At 38.6% G+C, this 20,023-nt stretch overlaps 1 protein-coding gene across 6 annotated transcripts in view; it reads right to left on the bottom strand.

Annotated features, from left to right (window-relative positions):
• LOC134537788 (protein unc-13 homolog B) overlaps positions 1 to 20,023 on the bottom strand; it is a 1,087,975-nt gene that overhangs the window by 943,222 nt on the left and 124,730 nt on the right. The gene's annotated exons all lie outside the window — the stretch shown is intronic.

Here is a 20,023-nt window from a genome sequence, read left to right as displayed (position 1 = left end):
CAAAAAACAAAGCAACGCCAAAGAAACTTTTTATGGACATTTTCGTAAAGATTTAAAAAGTTTTTTTTTTCATATAATACAGAATATATACACTTACAGGGTTTCTAAGAATGTGTTTATAAGCTTTCAAAAAAAAATTTGTGTCGATACAACCTTGTTTGAATATTGTTACGAGGATGCCAGGGGCGAGGAATCAAGGCAGGCCAGTCGGCCCAACGCGCCGGCAAGCGAGGATCCAGGGGAGACCCCACCTTCCGGACACGCAGCGCCCGTCTCTCTGCGGTAATCCGATTAGGAGCGGCGCCTCCCTCCCTGTCCCTCCACAGTTCGACGCGTGGCTTAACTGAGGCGCCATTGTTATCTGAGTTAAGTCGGGGATTGTGATGACGTGACACTACAGAGGGTTGCGGGACCTTTCAAGGTCGGGACAGAGGCCGCCCAGCGGTGAGTAGTGTGCGTGCGACAGAGGCTGGTGGCAACAGCAGTGAGATAGCGAGGGCGAGTGACCCTTTGGCGAGCGATAACGGGCGACGAGAGACGCGCTTCTCGTGCCAAGGTTGGTGGGACTGCATGTGCGTGGACGAGTGAGAAGTGTGAAAGCAGTGTGTCGGGACCGAGGTGCGCGGTAAGAGACGAGCAGTAGAGAGAACCACTGTCGAGCCGAGCTCCAGTGGGGAGAGTAACTTGTATACCTTATGAAAGTGCGATTAATTGTTGTAAGTTAACTAACAGTGTAGGTATTAGGCAATAAATAAAACTGTATTTAATTCGAATCAGTTTTCCCTACACGTAAAAATATTAACACCAACACTGGAAAACACTTGAGCACATATTTTTTTTGTTGAAATTCAAAATTGGAATAGCAACTCAGAATTATTTATTGTAGATGTCATTGGGTATAAAATAAATCCGTACAAGAGTCCTGCCAAATTCACGTTATTTTCTGGCGTCAAGCTATATTTAGGGACCGGAAAAATTCGCGGGTTCAGTGACCTGTAGGATGAACTCCATAGTTCTACGTACACTCGGTCAAATGCCACCCACTCATTGGCTGCTGTCTTGTGAGACGTCCCAACGTAGCAGCCTGTGATTCGATACAGCTCTGTTTGGGTGTTTCTCATTGGCCCAGAGTCATCCAGGTGAGTTGTTAGCCAATAGCAGAGGCAGCACTGACGTATAACTATTTGTATTTTAGCCTATCGCGAAATGAATTCGCAATTTTTTCCGGTTTCTAGCTATATTACATAAACGTGTGCACATCCAAGTTGTCATGTGTTCATTGACTGCTGTTACCTTTAAATTTCTATCCGATGACAATAGTCATTATAGTGTTGACACAGATGGACTGTAGACTGTACACAATTGGCACGAGTTTCGCTCGTATCTTCAGGTGAAGGCGGGGTAATTGGACGCCGTGGTAATGGTACGCACGTCAGCATCTGGGTAAAGAAGAGGCGGCGCATGCGGGAACGCTGGCGCCACTATGCGGCGGAAGGAGTAACTTCGTTCTAGTCGAGTGGCGATGGCGTCCTACTGAAATTGTTGGATATTATTGTGTTTCTTTTTTTAAACCGGAAATTTTTCCAATACGTTCCCCGTTCATTGCATTCGAGGTAAGGAGAAACTGTGTACTTTTATAGAACGTTTTGTGTTTATAAATAAAAAATAGTGGTGTTTTTGCTGTAACTTGTTACTTGAGGCATGTTAACTTCGTGGATTCAATACGTGCAGGATATAAATGATAGTGCTGTTTTATATTTTCATGCCTTATTCATAGGGCCATGCATTTTTCGCGAAAAGATTCCCAGAGTAGCTGGAAGTTGAAACACTGTAGCATCGTCTGTGTTTCGTGATTGGGTGAGTTTCTTTCAGGTACATGCCCAATGTTAGAACACCAATCACAGTAATTATATGCGGGAGCAAACGCGTCCTGAGTGGCTCGGTCAAACAAGGCAACGACTTCTCTCGCAGACGGCCGCCAGTAACAAGGAAGGAACCGCTGGTGCGGGTATATATAGCTAGTTGCAGTCTAACAGGAGTTCAGATCTTTTCGCGAAAAATGCCTGGCCCTACTTATTCATTTATTCATTGGCTTCTTTCTGCACGAGACACTTTTAAGTCGAGACTGATTTGATTTTATCAGTGATTCAAACTCTACTTGCAAGTTATTGATAGACACCTTTCCCCCCCCCCCCCCCCCCCCGGATAATTCACGGATTCATTTGGTAAATTGATAAAATTCGCAGCATTATGTCTGTACTATACCATCACGTGCTTCCCTATTGGCTGGTTTCTTACGTAGAACCTCCCCGTTTTATGAACGGGTCTATGTGATTCGGTCTCTATATTGCTAACTGGCCCACAATCATAGAAGGGAGGGACGGAAGAATTTTGAAATAATCACCAAAGCAATATATATGCTGTAGCTAAACGCTCATCGAAAATGTAGTCTTCGCACTTACATCGATTATATTATTATTAATATTAATATTTTCTTTGTTTTACTTATTTACACAAACACACTTAGCTTACAGTAAATTTATCACTAACAAAAGCAAGCTTAAGCGGGTATCGGCCAGTAGACCGAAAGCCATTTGACCGAAATGTCAATCGAGTTAGTGCCTTTGGTCCAATGCCTGTCGGTTGAGTGACTTCCGGTCTTGTGCTTGTCAGTCAAACGACTGTCGGCCAACTGATGTGCCACCACTTGGGCGTAAGTGCTAGAAGTCACTTTATACCACATGTTGTATTTTGACAATAGTATCCACAAAAAAAAGTTATTGCAAAATTTCCAAAAATTTTAAAACAAATTAAAAAATACAATACTAAACAAAACAAAAACACTAACCTATTTTAATTTTCAATTTTTTGAAAAATAAAATAATATATAAGTTACATGAACTGTTTCATTGATTCAAAAATACATAATATATAATTTAAAATCACCTATAACATTAAAATACATGTGCATATGTAACCAGAGAAGAGAAAACTATACTTAGGTAAATATTGGATACATAAAAAAGATAAGTGTATTATTTTATTTTAAAATTGCTATTACTTTCTTGTATTAGAAAATCATAATTTTCTGTTGAATGAATGCAAGGCCTCGTTCGCTCGGAGAAGAAAGATGTCAAAGACAGTGGTACCAGGACTGTAGAAGGATCGTTCCAATTAGCGTGCATCCCAGGGCACAACACTATGTTTGTTTGTTTTGTTTTTTTGTTTACGCGTGCGAGAGAGAAGAGGAAATGAAAACGGAGTTTTATATTTTTTTTTTTTTTTTAATTCGTGAAGTTTTCCTAGAAGAGGAAATTTCGCTTGCTTCCGCGAAAATTTCCGAATACATAAAGAATGACGAGGGCTGGAAATAAAACTGCAAACGTGGGCGTTGGCCCGGGAATGGGTTGTTGGGGAAAAATGGTGGGAGAGCTCTTTCTCATCCCAATTATCATTTTAAAAAACCACGTGTTCGTCACAGCTAGTGTGTGACTCATCGCTTGGTTATTAAGTTCCGCGACAATCCAATTGGCCAGCAATTTCCCGTCGTTAGGCGCCAGCATGGAATTCAAAGTACTCTGAATACCGCACAAACATTTGCAGTGTAAAGTTCCGTATCACGTATCCAAGTTCATCTCTTGATCCTAAGGGCATGATCCTGTACACGTTGATCCATTGATACATTACGCTTGCTGTTTCAATTTAGTGCGTCAAAAGATCCTGGACAACTTTTGATATAACAATTAATTATGATCCTAAAATGTATATGAAAGAAAAAAAATCATCAATACCTGTGACATAATTTGTTTGTGTTGTGATATTATAGTTTTTGTTATGTCCATGATCTTTTGAAGTACTAAATTAAAACAGCAAGCATCATGTACCGCAGGATCAATTTATTCAGGATCATGCCATCAGGATCAAGGGATACGTGATATGTAATAATCACACATTCGCATTTATTTGGCTGATTGCGACGTGACATTGTTTACCCTGCGTTCTTCCTAAAACCCAGCGAAATTCGCGCTATTATTTTGTGACATTATAGTTTTCAAATGTTTGTACATTTAAAGGGACTTTGACTTTAGACAATGGTTTATTAGTAGGGACTGGAAAGATTCGCGGTTTCAATGACCTCTAGGGTAGACTTCACAATCCCATACATTCTCGGGCAAATGTCACCTGCTCATTGGCCACTGACTCGTCAACTGGGATGCTTGTGATTCGATACTTCTTTGGCTGAAGGTTTCTCATTGGCCCATGGTCCCTCAGATAAACTGTGAGACAATCACAGAAGCAAAATTCAGGTACATGAGGTGGAATCTAGGATAACGCGAAATTTTCCTCTGTCTATTTATTGGACTCACCCTGGAGATCTTAAAACCATCGACCAACAACGAAATACTATCCAAATAGATAACTTGCGGCCCGAAGATAAGGTGAAATGTGGCAGCAGCCAGTGAACAGGTGGCATCACACCCGTTTGTGGTATCTAATTTGGCGCCAGAAAACAACAAGTATTTTGCAAGTCTGTAGTTATTACCTTAAGCTGGTGTCACACTGTGCGTTTCTGCCGCGGCAGCTGTAACTTCGGCAGCGTTTTTTTTTTAACCGAATATTCTTTCAACCAATTTTCTTATAGTACACAATGCATAGAGATACGGTAATTTCACGCATTCGTTAAGTCTCAAGTTAGAATGCAAACCGCAGTTGTTTGGACATGCCCCTCTACGACCGTGAGCCACCGATATCCAGCTAGGAGAGAATCAAGAGAACCAGGACGTGGCGATTAACAAGGATAAGAAATGTTATCGCTAGGGCCATGCATTTTCCGCGAACAGATTCCGAGAGTAGCTGGAAGTTGAAACACTGTAGCACCGAGTTACCGGTTAATTGTATCATATATGGCTATGCAGACGATGGCCTGCTTATTATACCTTCCACTTCACGTTACGAATTAGAGCAGACAGCAGAAGCAATTCTACGTACTATTGACATCTGGGCAAGTAGTGTCCGACTACACATTTCACCTGAAAAGACAGAAGGTGTACTTCTCAAGGGAAAATTACATAAAGATAGACCTCCTTTAATAAGATTTTGTGAACGCATAGTCAAGATAAAACAAAAAGTTAAATATTTAGGGGTACTGATAACAACGGGAACAGGATATCAAGTACATATACAAGAAGCATCTCAAAAGGCCCTACTGTTTTTGCAGAAATTAAGGAGTCATAAACCTACATCTGTGGGACTGAACACCAATACTATGATCACCTTGTACAATGGAGTATACCTGGGCATACTCACTTATGCGTGCACAGTTTGGTATGATTTATTACGCAATCAACATGTAAGAAAAAAATTATGTGCATCTCAACGCACGGCCTTAATAGCAGTAACAAAAAGTTACAGAACTACATCATTAGAAGCATTGCAAGTTATTGCCGGAACTTTACCTATAGACCTTTTAATCCAAGAAAGAGCAAATGTCGCGATCTTGAAGATGAACAAGGAATATACTGCCTCGAAAAATCGTAGAATCTATTCAGAAAATATTGCAATTTGGCAAGAAAGGTGGCGAAACTCAAACAAGGGAAGGTATACATACAACATATTCCCTTCAATAGATGAACGGGTGAAATACTCATGAATCAGTATTTACCACTACACCTCACAATTTTTAACAGGCCATGGGAATTTTAAATATAAATTAAATTCTTTTAACCTAGTGGAAAGTCCTATGTGCCCAGTATGTATGGAATAAGATACAGCAGAGCATGTTCTAAATGTTTGCATTAAAATAGAAGACATTCGAGAAACATACATAAGGAAGATGGCCATGGAAGATGCAGACATCAAGGACATCGATCGAATTGTAAGAAACAAGAAGACATGAAATATGGAGGAGTTACACTTTTGAAGTATCCAAGAGACTAGAACGCTTTGACAGCTGGATGCATGAACAATCTTTGATGGAAGACATGCTCTCCGACACGGAATAATTAATTACGGAAAATAACTCTTTGAATTTTCTACACAAGTTTCTTGGCTGTTCTTCTTGTGTTTGTGTAATCGAACAGTCGGATATTGAATAAAACACTTGAATTTGAAAAGAACTCATTAAGGAAAAGAGAACAAGTAATATACACCAGATCTCTCTCTGAAAAAATAAATAAAATGATGACAAAAGCTACTCCCCGGAAAATTGTATAAGCAAGTTAAAAGGAAATGATTTATTATATAATATAAACAGTATTATATTATATATATATATATTATTGTGTGTGTTAATATTATAATCTGTGTGCAATAAATAAAACATACTACTCTTGCAAACCTTACAAAAAGGATTATATCCAGAGTAGTCTTTAAGTAAACATATATAACCTACAAATATTTTCTATAAGCTACAAGATAATCTGTAGCATCGTCTGTGTTTCGTGATCGGGTGAGCTTCTTTCAGATGCATGTCCACTGCTAGACACCAATCACAGTAATTCTGTGTGGAAGCAAACGCGACCTGATTGGCTCAGTCAAATAAGGCCACGACTTCTCTAACAGACGGCCACCAATCACAAGGAAGGAACCGCTGGTGTCGGGTATAGCTAGTTGCAGTCTTAACTGGAGTTCAGATCTTTTCGCGAAAAATGCATGGCCCTAACAATAAGTGTTCACATCTCCCGCGTGTGAATTGCTGCGTGCGCGAGGAATAAGTAGGGACCAGAAAAATTCGCGGGTTCAATGACCTGCAGGATGAACCCCATAGTTCTACGTACACTCGATCAAATGCCACCCACTCATTGGGTGCTGTCTTGTGAGACGTCCCAACGTAGCAGCCTGTGATTCGATAAAGCTTTGGTGGGGCGTTTCTCATTGGCCCAGAGTCATCCAGGTGAGTTGTGAGTCAATGGCAGAGGCAGCACTGAGGTATAACTATTTGTATTTTAGCCTATCGCGAAATGAATTCGCGAATTTTTCCAGTCTCTGGGAATAAGTCGTGGGCGCAGCTGTTAACTGAGAACTGGGGGGTTGACGCTTCGCGCCGTGGCGAACAGCCGTAAGCCAGGCGAGCTCTGGACGCAGCGCGGATCGACACTGGAGTGTTTGATTGCGTGGGACGGCTGTCGCAGCTGTGCTCGGCCCTTGCGCTATCGATTGACTAGGCGGGGGAGGGGAAGAGTAAGTACTCAAAAAGGGGGGGGGAGAAGGGGGCAGGAGTATACGCGTCATAACGGGGTCGGACAACTACCACTCCCACGACCGCTTCCCCCTCTCCCTTCAACAACAACCGACGTCTGGCCGAGAGCAGACCGCTGATACGACGCCCGGGCGAGCGAGTCGCAGGAAATGCAAGAACATCACCGGTCTGAAGTCAGCCTCCCCCCTTTCCACCATTCTCACTAATCCAACACAACTCTGCGTACTTTTTTTTTAAATAGCCTATACATAGAGACCGGAAAAATTCGCGAATTCATTTCGCGATAGGCTAAAATACAAATAGTTATACCTCAGTGCTGCCTCTGCTATTGGCTCACAACTCACCTGGATGACTCTGGGCCAATGAGAAACACCCAAACAGAGCTGTATCGAATCACATGCTGCTACGTTGGGACGTCTCACAAGACAGCAGCCAATGAGTGGGTGACATTTGACCGAGTGTATGTAGAACTATGGAGTTCATCCTACAGGTGACTGACACCGCAAATTTTTCCGGTCCCTACCTATACATTTTTTTTTATGTTAATCGTTAGACTGGTGACACACTGTTTCTAACGCTACGGCTAAAAACTACGCAATTTTTTTTTTAGTTCTGAATGTTCTTTCGAACTCTTTTCTTAAGCATTCACAATGCAGTCTCTCAAGAATTTAAGTATGTAAATTTATGAAAATCGAACACGTAAACAAGTGGCGGCGCCCTTAAGGCTCGATCCTAAGTATCCGAGTATTTTCTTCTCGTTACTAATGTTTCAGAGCTTCTACGTGTCACAAGTGCTTATGGTTATGAACGCTTGCGTGACCGCTCGAAAATAAAGTTTAGTGTATATCTGGTGAAGAGGCTTGTGATCCAGAAACAAATGCAAGGGAGGTGTGTTAATAAATTCCTAGGAAAAGCCCTCAAATAAAAGTAATGACAAAAAACGAAATAAACAACTCGCACGTTAGACCGAGCCTTATATGGCCATCGAAACCACAAATAAATACATATCGTCTAAACTGTAAAAAAAGTTTGTATTTTTTACAAGGAAAAACGATATCACCACTACAAGGCAGAGCTTGATAAAATTGCATATAGTAGTACGAAACCCTGTCTTGCAATTTTACACGTGATATCGTTGGCAACAGGGTTTCCAACTACTATTCTTGTAAAAGTACGAAAAAAAAAATTAAGTGTACTCTTTTACTGTACATTTTTTGTTTGACAGTTATAAATATAAACAACGTAATGTCTGGAGGATTTTGAAATAATTATTTTTGAATTTTAACTTTTTTTCAAAGGGGACTACAATTTTAGAGAGTTAAGAAAATTCCGATCGCACGAGGGGAATAGTTAGGTACTTGTGGGGGGGGGGGGGGAGGAACCGGTAGAGCAGGAGAGTGCGTCAGCGGCGACGCCACTCCAACGCATGCGCTAGCGGTCGAATGGGAAGACGGCAAAGGAAGGGGAATAGGTACGTAGCGGAGCATGCTACATGCTGGTTGTAGCGGCTGGAAGAGGAGACGGCAGGGGAGAGGTAGAACTGACGCAGCAGTGATGCTACGGAATCCTCGTAACGCTGCTTGTGTCTTTGTGTCTGTCTACTCCTCAGTTATCGTAACGGCTAACGATCGACGCTACCATATTTATTTTATTTATTTAAAGTATCTACTGTGTTCTCGTGGAAAGGAGTTTTTGATTTGTGCAGTTTGTGCAGTGTCCCATTCATTTTTATGTGAAATTGTGATTGAGATTGTAAAAATGACCTATAAACTTAAGAGTTTAGCTTTATAAGGCTAACTTATTTTTGGTATGTGAACACTGTGATTTGATATGACAAATAACTTATAGACTTGTGAGATAGATTTTAAAAATGTTATTTGTGTTTGCATGGTGTATTTTTTGTTATTTCATTTTATTCAGCTGGAAATCCTGATTTAATACGATAAAAAAATTATAAAAAGGCAGAGGCAGATAAGGGGTATTATCAAAGAACAAGATGGGAATAACCGCCAAAAGAGGCGCGAAAAAACTGCCAGTGAACGGATGCGAGAGTACAGGCCGCGGAAAAAAAAGACATTTTTTTTTACTTCAGATCATGAACGCATCCTTAATATTCTGAATTAGTATCTCTTGTTCAATAAACAAATACGAATAATTTATCTCCATATAGGTATGCCTAATAAGTATAGACCTGCAAAATTCGCGGATTCAATTACCTGCAGGATAGACTCTACTACACTCTACACACTCGGGCAAATGCCACCTGTTCATTGGCTGCTGACTTGCGAGTCGTCTCGACTGAGTGTCTGTGATTCGACACTTCTTTGAGCGAGGGTCTCTAATTGGCTCTCATTACTCCAGATTAACAGTGAACCAATTGTAGTAGCAGCGCTAAGGTATAATTATTTGTATCGTAGCATATCACGAAATGAATCCGCTAATTTTGCAGGTCTCTACTAATAAGCTAGAAGTTTCACTTCTATCGCTCGTGGACTCCGCGCACACCTTTTTTTTTTTTTTTTTGTTGAAAATCTGACTTCGGCAAGACATCAAACGCAACTCTAAGACTGTCAAGCCAAATTACTTTCTGCTGTGTGGTAGGTAGTCGTGTAACTTAGTAAATGTTTACGTTAAATGATTTGATAATTCTTACTATTAATTTAAGTTACTCTCAAACTCAGAACCTTTTATGGCTTTACGAAGTCTCAGTTTCAAAAAAAAACATTCCTTAACATTATTGTTTATGAGAAAAAAGTATTAATTCATAATTGATATTTACTGGAGCGATTTAATCAAACATAGTTTTCAGCACATCAATTAAATAATAAACCAAAATTATCGAGGAAAGAAAATTTTTGAGAGCAATAGTCACTTTTTTTCATATTTTGGACGATTTAACGTTAGAATTATTTACTGCGACAAAAAAAAACATATTTTTTGTAAGCTTTAAAAAAAATTTCTTACAGTTAGCACAGAATAATTAATACTCACACTTAGTGTTCATAAATTATATATAATATATATTTATATATTAAGTTTTTTTGCTTGCTAAGAGGGGTAGAACTTAATTGTGTAAGATTTTTCCTCGGTATGTTATATATGATTCATGTGAATGCTCAGATGAAATAGGTGAAAAAAAAAAGAATAATAATGCATACTTTATTTCAAACTTTCCAAACAGAGTAGTCCTCGAGACGTATTCTCCTTACACCATTTGAATAAGCCCCTGCACAGAAGACAAAAAAACTTGAGTGTACATCATCATTAGTCACTGAACGCGAGGAAAAAGAGCTAAGCTGTTGCCAACCTCCGCATTTTTTCCCCCGTCGCGTCGGTCGCGTCGGCTCCCGCGGAGCCGGGTGAAGGTTGGCAGCCCGGTAAGCCGGGTGGCTGAGCCTCGGGGGTTAGGCCCGTCCTACGGCGCGGCCTGGTCGGGGTGATGGAGGGGGGAGAGAGAGGGCGGGTTATCTCCAGCGGCGGGGATAAATGGTGCGGGCATGATTAATGGACTGCGGGCTTGAGAGGCGGGGAAGCGGGCCGAAATCAGCGGCCGTCCTGCCGAGATTTCACCGGCCCCGGGTGTCGCCGCGACCACACACGCCATTTTTAAATTGAATTTGAAGTTTAGAAAAAACAAATCTTTTTTCCTCTAAAACCCAACGTAGCCTCGGTGGCAGAGTGGTCATACCACCGGCTTCCCACACTATTGAAATTTTTCACCTCAAACTTACTAACAATGCTGGTAGAAAATTATCCAGGGAACTTTTGTCAACTCACCGTTATCTTCGTAAATTTACGGGCAATGAATACACAAACATGATCTTGATGTATTAGAAAACATTAAAAAACGTCTGAAGACTCTGGAAAAAAAAAAATATTTATTATACTTTTGTGTTTGCCCTAAAAAACATAACTCAGAACACGGCGTAGTTCCTATGTAGGCTCTAGCGGATTCATCGCAAGTGGAAAACGTAGCGGACGATGCCGCGAGCCGATGAGTTTTTCTCTAAATGCTCTCGCTTTTCCCCCCTCCCCCCCCCCCCCGGTCCACAAAAAAAAAATTCCGTCTCTTTTTGAGTCACTATCACGTTCATTCCTGGTCGTCTATAGTGAACCAGACGTTTAAACACCAACTGTGTCATGGTTACGTTATAACGTAATGGCGTCTAAGTATATACGTTGAGCCAAGATTATTTCGCAGGTTCATAGGTAGAGACCGGAAAAATTCGCGGGTTAATTTCATGATATGCTATAATCCAAACCACTGTACCTTTATATTGCTTCTGTGATTGACTCACAGATTATCTGAAGGACTTTCAGCCAATGAAAAACCTTCAACCAAAAAAAGAGTCCCAGTTGACAGGTGTCACGAGTCAATAGCCAATGAGCAGGTGGCATTTGCCTGAGTGTGAAGGGGATTGTGGAGTCTATCCTAGAGGTCATCGAAATCGCGAATTTTTCCAGTCTCTATTCATAGGGTACCAAAGCAAATCGAATAACGTTGTACATTTTCTTCACGTTGTTGATTGGACTATAGTTGTCTTGACATGCCTATTAATAACATTGAGCCAGTTATAAACAAGGAGAAGAAGTAGTTATCCAGTCACGGGTATCCCACAAGACGATGCGACTTTGTTATTGACCAATGAGCGTTATAAAAAGGTCTTTATTTAGGGCCATTAAATTTTCACGAAAAGATTTCCAGACCAGCTGTGCGTTTAAATTTTGTAGCATTGTATGTGTTTCGTGATTGGCTGGGTTGATTTCAGGAACGTGCCTATTGACACACCAACCAAAGCCATCCATCGCGGAAGCAAACGCGTCCTGAGTGGACCGGCCAAGTAGAGCAATGGATTCTCTTGCAGACGGCCGCCAATTGAAAGGGAACAATCGCTAGCGCGTGCACACCTTAATGCAGTCTTTTGAGTGATCAGTTTATTTATTAATACAGCAAGTTGGGTCCAACCTGAAGTGAAATTAATCCTCGCAATAAAGGTGGTTCTACCTTTACGCCTAACAACGCGTGTTTTAGACTAAGAAGAAAAAGTCTCATATTCATTGTGTCACACAACATGTGGAAAATCATATGCTAGTAATAATAAATGAAAATAAAGGAGGGTTTGTGGTTTGTTGTTTTGTTCTGCTTAAACGATTCAGCCAAAGTTCCATTCGAGACATCATTTACGACTAAGCACAAAACCTCCAGTTACCAGTGGAGCAAATAATTTGCAAAAAATAGTTTTTCACAAAGCTGTCGACCAATGGAAAAGAGAAAAAGTTTTGAGTATGGAGAATCACAACTATTGTCTTTAAAAGAATTCGTGCTAATACATTATCTCCTGGCCTGTTTCATTCTAGATTTTATATCTCTCCTGCAATTACACAACTAATTCAGTACAGTGCCCAAGTATTTGAAGGAGAAATCTTGTTTGACTTTATTGCCTATTATTGACAGGGTTGCCTGGAATTTTCTCTTAGAGAAGACCACAACTTTTGTCTTGGAAGTGTGGACAGACAGTCCAAACTGTTCATGCTACACCGTGATACGAAGCACATCGTCCTGTGAGTATCAAAAATCTCACCGTTATTATTGAGTAACTTTTTCTTTTGCGGTCGCTTCACCCCAAAATTATTCCTGTCGTCCTTTTCTTTTTTACTGTAGGCTTTCTTTAAATTGACCTTGAGAAATATAATTACTCGCTTAATTTAGCTGCGACGCTTTTTAATATCGGCGTTCTGCGAGGAATATGACGAGAATGGAACAGGGGGAAAAAAATTCACTTTAATTAAGGAAAGTGCTTCACCTTTTATTTTTCTGGTCCAACTGGCGAAGACAGGATTCGAAAGAACGAAATGGCCAACGCGTAACGGAGTTGGAATTAAATAATGTTTCTAGCATTTTGCAGTTTCATGATGCCTATAAAAACACCGAAGAAACAAACTTAATAATTAGTATCAACGATAACAAACAGTACATAAATGTCAATATTCTCACATACAATAAGACTTTCGCATGAGCTTCAAAATATTTTTTACATTTACCAGGGAGATGTCGGTTTTTGTATAACATGAAAACATTTCCTTTTTCCATTATGCATATTATAAAAACAATTCGTCTTAAGCACAATAAGGCCTATATCTAAACTTACAACTCGCGGTGAGACGTCATTGTTAATTAAGATTACAAAACGCTTTGCGTAGACCAAACACAGATCATTCGTTTATTATTCATTAGAAAATATTAATTAATTATGACCTTATATATCCCACTTTTTTAAAGATTGTTTCAGTAAAGAATACCTAAAATTTAATGTTAATATTATTAATAATTTAAGTCAATCTTAAACCAATTATGCAATATTTTAATAACCATTGCTTATGTAGAGAAAAAATATTTATTTTACCCGATTACTATAACTTTCATGCATTATGGTCTCTCTTATCGAAATTCATCCCCTAGTAATAAACATAGAAAAATGGTTATGGCCAAAAATATATTAAGTGGAGTTATAATAAAAATTAGTTTACTCCAATTCCATGACTCTGATGTTTTGCAATAACCACACAAAATGTGATCGGGTTGTGTGTCTCTAGAAGATGCCAGAAAGTGCAAAGCATATTCCTTACGGATGTTTCAGATATCAAAACCATTTGGGCGAGTACAATTTTCTTATTATTATCGCTGATATCGAAATACTTGTGTCTGTTTCCGTTAGTGACGCCACTATATTTTATTTTTAAAAAATGGTGCAATTAATTCCAAGACTGCGACTCCACAGGATATCCGTTATCGTGATTTTTATCTCGACCGGAAATAAGGAACAAGGCGACGCAGTCGGACGCACGCGGGGTCACGGCGCGAGGGGCACTGGGTTCGAGTCCCGGCCAAACACATGGATGTGAACATGTAGTTTGTAGTTGTCAGGAGACGGCTTGCTGTGACATATGTTAAAGCTACTTTTTAGCCTCGCCATCGCCAATCTAATGATTTGATAGTTGAGGTAGCTACTTCGGCAGCACAATCTAGCGGCGGGAGCGGAAACTACGTGTGATTCGCGTCAATAAATGTAGTTTAAAACCCTATTTTTAAATATTTATCACGCTTGGAATTATTTTATTTATTTATTACCTTATTTTAAGTGGCGATGTTAAAGCGTACCGTCTTATCTTACACTTAACCACATACATATTTACTAACTAGGTAGGCTACATGCAAAATAAACCTGATAAATATTATAGACTAGACATACCAAAAAATGTCAAAAATACATTGAAATAAAATAATGATTAACCTATCAGTACAAATATATGAAATCTACGTTAAATTTCGTGTTCGAATTTCATTTAAAAGTTTATTTGAAACATGAGTACACATTAATTTGTTCATTACTGAGGTTAAAAGTTAATACATCTCATGCGATTACTGAAGGACACGCTCATATTTTTTTCCTAAATTATTTTGGATCTATGATTTTGTTTTTTATTTGTTTACAAATAGATTATACATATTTATGTTATAAATATATCTCGTCTAAGCATGAACTGAAACCCCGTAAATAATTTATTAACATTTATAGATTAACCGTTTAGATGAAGTCTTTATAATAAAAAAAAAATACTCGTTAAGTTTAAGGAGATTACTTAAAGTTCTCAGAAAATAAGATTTGCAATTTTCTGGTGATCTAAATTTTTCAGGCCTACGCATGGGAAAACGAAATTATATATACACACACAAATGCTAATCTAAAGCTGAAGTGCTCCATAGTAAAAACTACACACGGGCGTTTAGATCAAAACTGTAAACGACACTATTACGTGCTTACATTCATGTATTGAATTTGTACTTATGAATTTGATGACACCGTTCAGAATAGACAGATTAAGGATTACTATAACACTTGTAAACAAGTAGGCTTAATAACTTAATATGAATAGGCTATATAAGTTTAACTACCACACAGAACTGATAGGCCTATGCACTATAGTCGAAAAATTATAATAATTTCAAATACCAAGCATAAGAAACTCAAAATATTTTTAACAAATAGAAATTAATTCAATCACCATAAAAACATAGGTATATTTAGCATCTAGTTACAACAAGCGCAGCGCAGTTATCGTGAAACAATAATAAGCTTTTTATTCTTTAGTTTCTTTCTTCACATAACTTCAAAGTCACAAAGATAATAAATAAATGGGCAGAAAATCTTTAAAGATACACGATTTAATTCTTTTTTATTTTTGCAATACCGCAATCAAACTAAGTAAGATTTTTTTTTAATTTTGATAATAGATTACATTTCAGTACTTTTTTATAACTTTACTGATATTTTGTAACTGTTCATACTGATACTAAGATTTTATACTAGGCGATTAACGATAGAAAAGGAATAAGTTTATGGACTAATTAGGAAGTTTGGTACATCGAGAGAAAGGTTTGTTTGCCTGAACAATATGTGTGTGTAAATATATGGTGAAGCAAATACACACAAATAATTTCAAAAATATATATTTGGCAGTTAGAAAGATATTTTTTGACCCAACAAATTGTTTCATCAATTCAACTGTATACATCGTTGGGTGTACAAAAACAAATTTGGGTATGCGTAAATTTTGGTTACGGCAGCAAAATAACAAGTCACAGCAAGTAAACGCTTGTTTCGCCATGTAAACCAAATTATTCTCTTGTCTGGAACAAACTTTTATTTCTGTGCATAATTTGTGCGTAGTAGCTAAACAAAAAAGAAAAATAATGATTGCTTGATACATGGTGCAGGATTACCTGCAAAAGAAGGTAGTATATCAGTAAATTGGCGGCACGTTAAACATCGCTGGGTGAGTCACGAAGAACTATAGGCAGGGACCGGAAAACTTCGCGGGTTCAATGACCTGCAGGATGAACTCCATAGTTCTACGTACACTCGGTCAAATGCCACCCACTCATTGGCTGCTGTCTTGTGAGACGTCCCAACGTAGCAGCCTGTGACTCGATAAAGCTTTGGTTTGGGTGTTTCTCCTTGGCCCAGCGTCATCCAGGTGAGTTGTGAGCCAATAGCAGAGGCAGCACTGAGGTGTAACTATTTGTATTTTAGCCTGTCGGGAAATGAATTCGCGAACTTTTCCGGTCTCTAACTATAGGTCTATAGCACGGCCACCGGGGTGAGGCACGGACAATTCCAACCCCCCCCCCCCCCCCGCACGCGCTGAGCCACGAACCGGAGACCCGAGCACGCTAGCAGGCGGCGACTTCGAGGCGTCGCCGTCTGACGTCACCGCTCTCTCGCAACTCGGTCGTGAGTCACGGGGGAAAACGAAGCGTGATTAAATCATCAAAAAAGGGGAAAAAAATTGGTTGTCTGTAAAGTCGGTTTACGGACGATAGTTTAACGTGACAACGTCATAACAAAACATTGATGAAATGATTGTATACTTTTACGGATAATATTGAATCATTTTTATTGAATTATAACTATTTAGTATGGATACAAAGAAGGAGTGAAATGAAATCTACAATTTAATTGACAAATTTACTTTTATTTGCACTCATTAATTCATATATGGTTATTACTTTAACGAAGAGGTAATTTTAACTATAACTTTTATACATGTTTGCTATTTAACTTCTTCCAATCTGTGTTATTCTGTTAAGGATAGGACGATGATAGTAATAGTAGGAAACGAATGGGAGTGTTTCAAGTTTAATGTGCCTCGAAAAAGTCAAATCGATTGTTGCTCCAATCGAGTGGAAGAGAGATAGATGCGGCGCAAGCGTACAATGAGCGTAACGGAACACAGCGTAACGGAACAATGTGCGCAACGGGACTCTTTCTCGTGCGTGCAGCCGGAGTCCATCGATTTATTAGACGTTGTCACGTCAAAAAACAAAATGATTCAATGTACGTGTGCAAACCACGAACTTGTTTAGTCTACAGGACGTTCAGAAAATTGAAAGGGGCCGCAGATTTGATGGGCGCGGAATAATGTTACTCCGTGACAAGCAACGTGTGTCCGCTGGAGAACGCAAACCCCTGCAAAAAAGTTACAGGCGCGTAAAAGGGTAGCGCGCCTATGTGAGTTTGGGGCGGGTCTTCGGTGAGAGGGGGGGGGGGGGGGTCCACTGGCCGAGACGACCGGCGCAGCGGTGTCCAGACGCTATGTTGGAAGCAGGCGTCAAGCTGGACTTATGACGTCACAGCTAGGCCGTCTGCATGACACCGGGACCCAACCTCGGACAAGACAGACCGACGCTCTTCGAAATTTTGGATTAAACAGGTTTAAGAAAAAAAAACGAAAATTTTGGTTCTAAAATTGGTCGCGGTAGAGGGGCTAAAAAATTTTACCTTTTAAAATAGTTTCACACGTACGATTTTTTTGTAATTATTTGCGAATGGATGAAGCAAGCACTGGTTGATGTCTCACACCGAGAGCCCAAATACTCACCTTCTTGGATGTGTTAAGTAGTGAATGAAGACTCGCAGCAAACCTGCGCTACCTCGCCACTAATAGACCTTATAGGAAATTAAATATATAGATAGCCTACGGGAGATACCAACAAAACGCAAATACGTCCCGGTGAATGAATCAATCAGATAAAAGACATGGATACGAAGAAGGAAAAAAAATCATTAGTAAAACTTTTACCTCAATAGTGAAAGAGCAGTGTCTTTTGAAGAAGACATATCTAAATTAAATATAAACTGATCTTTCTTTCAGTTTGTTCCGTTATGTTTTCAGTGAATCAATCGGATAAAAGACGAAGAAGGGAAAAACATTAGTAAATATTTACCACAATAGTGAAAGAGCAGTGTCTTTTGAAGAAGACAAATCTAAATTAAATATAAACTGATTTTTCTTTCAATTTGTTCCGTTATGTTTTTAGTGAATCAATCGGATAAAAGACGAAGAAGGGAAAAAACATTAGTAAATATTTACCACGCTAGTGAAAGAGCAGTGTCTTTTGGAGAAGACATAAGCTTATCTAAATAAAATATAAACTAATTTTTTTTCTTTCAGTTTGTTCAGTTATGCTATATTCTTCGTCTAATGTTTCTTTCCCCCTCTGTAACGCCCTCCTAGTCCAGAAACGTCATGTATTCATAATTACACAGACGAGGGGCGTAGGTATATTTTACATTTGGCTGCTACGGTTGTTTCACTTGATTTACATTAAAATTATTATGTATAAAAATTATTTTTAGTTCGTCTGGCTTTTATAAACAAACTATTCAAACAATATTTTATAAACAAAATGTTGTTAAAGATTTCCTTGCCCTTACCCGAGATCAACCGAAAGAGAGAGGGAAAGAAGGAAATAACCTACTAATCAGCTTTCATAATATATTATATTTCTCTCTTGTCTTCTGTAACTAACCCGCGGATTGTCCAGTTTTCTCTTCAGCAAGTCAACAGCAGAATTTAGATGGATTTTCTTGAACATTTTCAGAAGATGGTTGAATGCTACGTTCCGGATATCATTATTTGTAAATTCACCGTTCTTTGTACCCCACAAACCTCGATAATGTTTACAACTTTCAACAAGCTCTATTATGGTCACTATTTCTTCATCCTTTATTTTGCAAGGAATTACTAGGGAACAAAAACTGCGAACGAACAATTGAGCGTGGAAGACAAAAGCACGTATTTTGAAAAGAAAATTGTACTTTTACAAAAGATTCCTTTGGAAACCAATTACCAAGAAAATGTTTGTAATGTTACAATAAAAGTATTGTAGATTATTACAACACAGGGCTATATGGTTATTTATGCATATATGGCATGCGTTTTTCGAGGTAAAACTGAGTATTTCTTACCAAAATTGTCCCATAATTTTATATTCTATTTGATTATGCGTATTAAAATTTATATTATAAGAATTATTTCTGAAAATTGTTTAAAATAATACTTGTAAAAATAATTATTTTTACCTTAATCAAGACAAAATGTTTATGCATGACTTCGTGGAAATTACCTACACCTACTCGTCATTCCAATACCCAAAATTTATTGACAAAGTAAATTACTCAGATAATGTCAAGAAGCAAGTTTCTATTAATACGACAATAGAGCAAAACTAATTTTATTTTATTGCACGAACTCATGAATATAAAAAAAAATCATAAGTGAATTTATCTTAAATGGAGCTGCGAAAAAAACTGGAGAAACATTGCCACCAACCATAAAGTAATTTATTTTATAACTATACTGATTATAAGGATCTGATTTTACGTTACTGTAATTGCGTCTACTAAAATGTTTTTGTGATTTTTTTTAACAACTTGCACATCGATTTAATACAATTATTTTGGACACACACCATTGAAGTTTTGCAGTTTGTAATGGGAAAATTTCAAGAATTCAAAATAAGAAATAAAGATGAAATCATTAATCCAAACTGTTTTGCCACAGGAAACCGAATGTGTTCTTCGACGCTGTCGTCGTTGTGATGTTCATAATACCTGTTCAGTTTCATTGTCGGGTACATCTGTTCATCATCAGCTGCTTTAGGCTTGTTCTCCGTGGGTTTATGTTTTCATTTTTAATTCTTATTTTGAATTCTTTGACTTCTTTTTTCCATGACAAACCATGCAAAACTGCAACGGCGTGTGTCCAAAAAAAGATTCTTGTGATCAAAATTTCCCATAACATGTAAATAACGTATCTTGTACACTCCCATAAAGCATTGTTGGGTATTAATTCATGGGTTCATTTCGTGGTATACTTTATTACCATACTAGACTCCTTTTTTTTACGTATCCATTGGTTACAGCTTGTGGGACGCAAACTTTGTCATAGAGTAGAGCTACATGCATTCCGCACAGTCAAGAG

This window comes from Bacillus rossius, chromosome 12 (genome assembly GCF_032445375.1).
Source record: "Bacillus rossius redtenbacheri isolate Brsri chromosome 12, Brsri_v3, whole genome shotgun sequence".
Classification (NCBI taxonomy): Eukaryota; Metazoa; Arthropoda; class Insecta; order Phasmatodea; family Bacillidae; genus Bacillus; species Bacillus rossius.
This window is presented reverse-complemented; position numbering and strand designations above follow the sequence as displayed.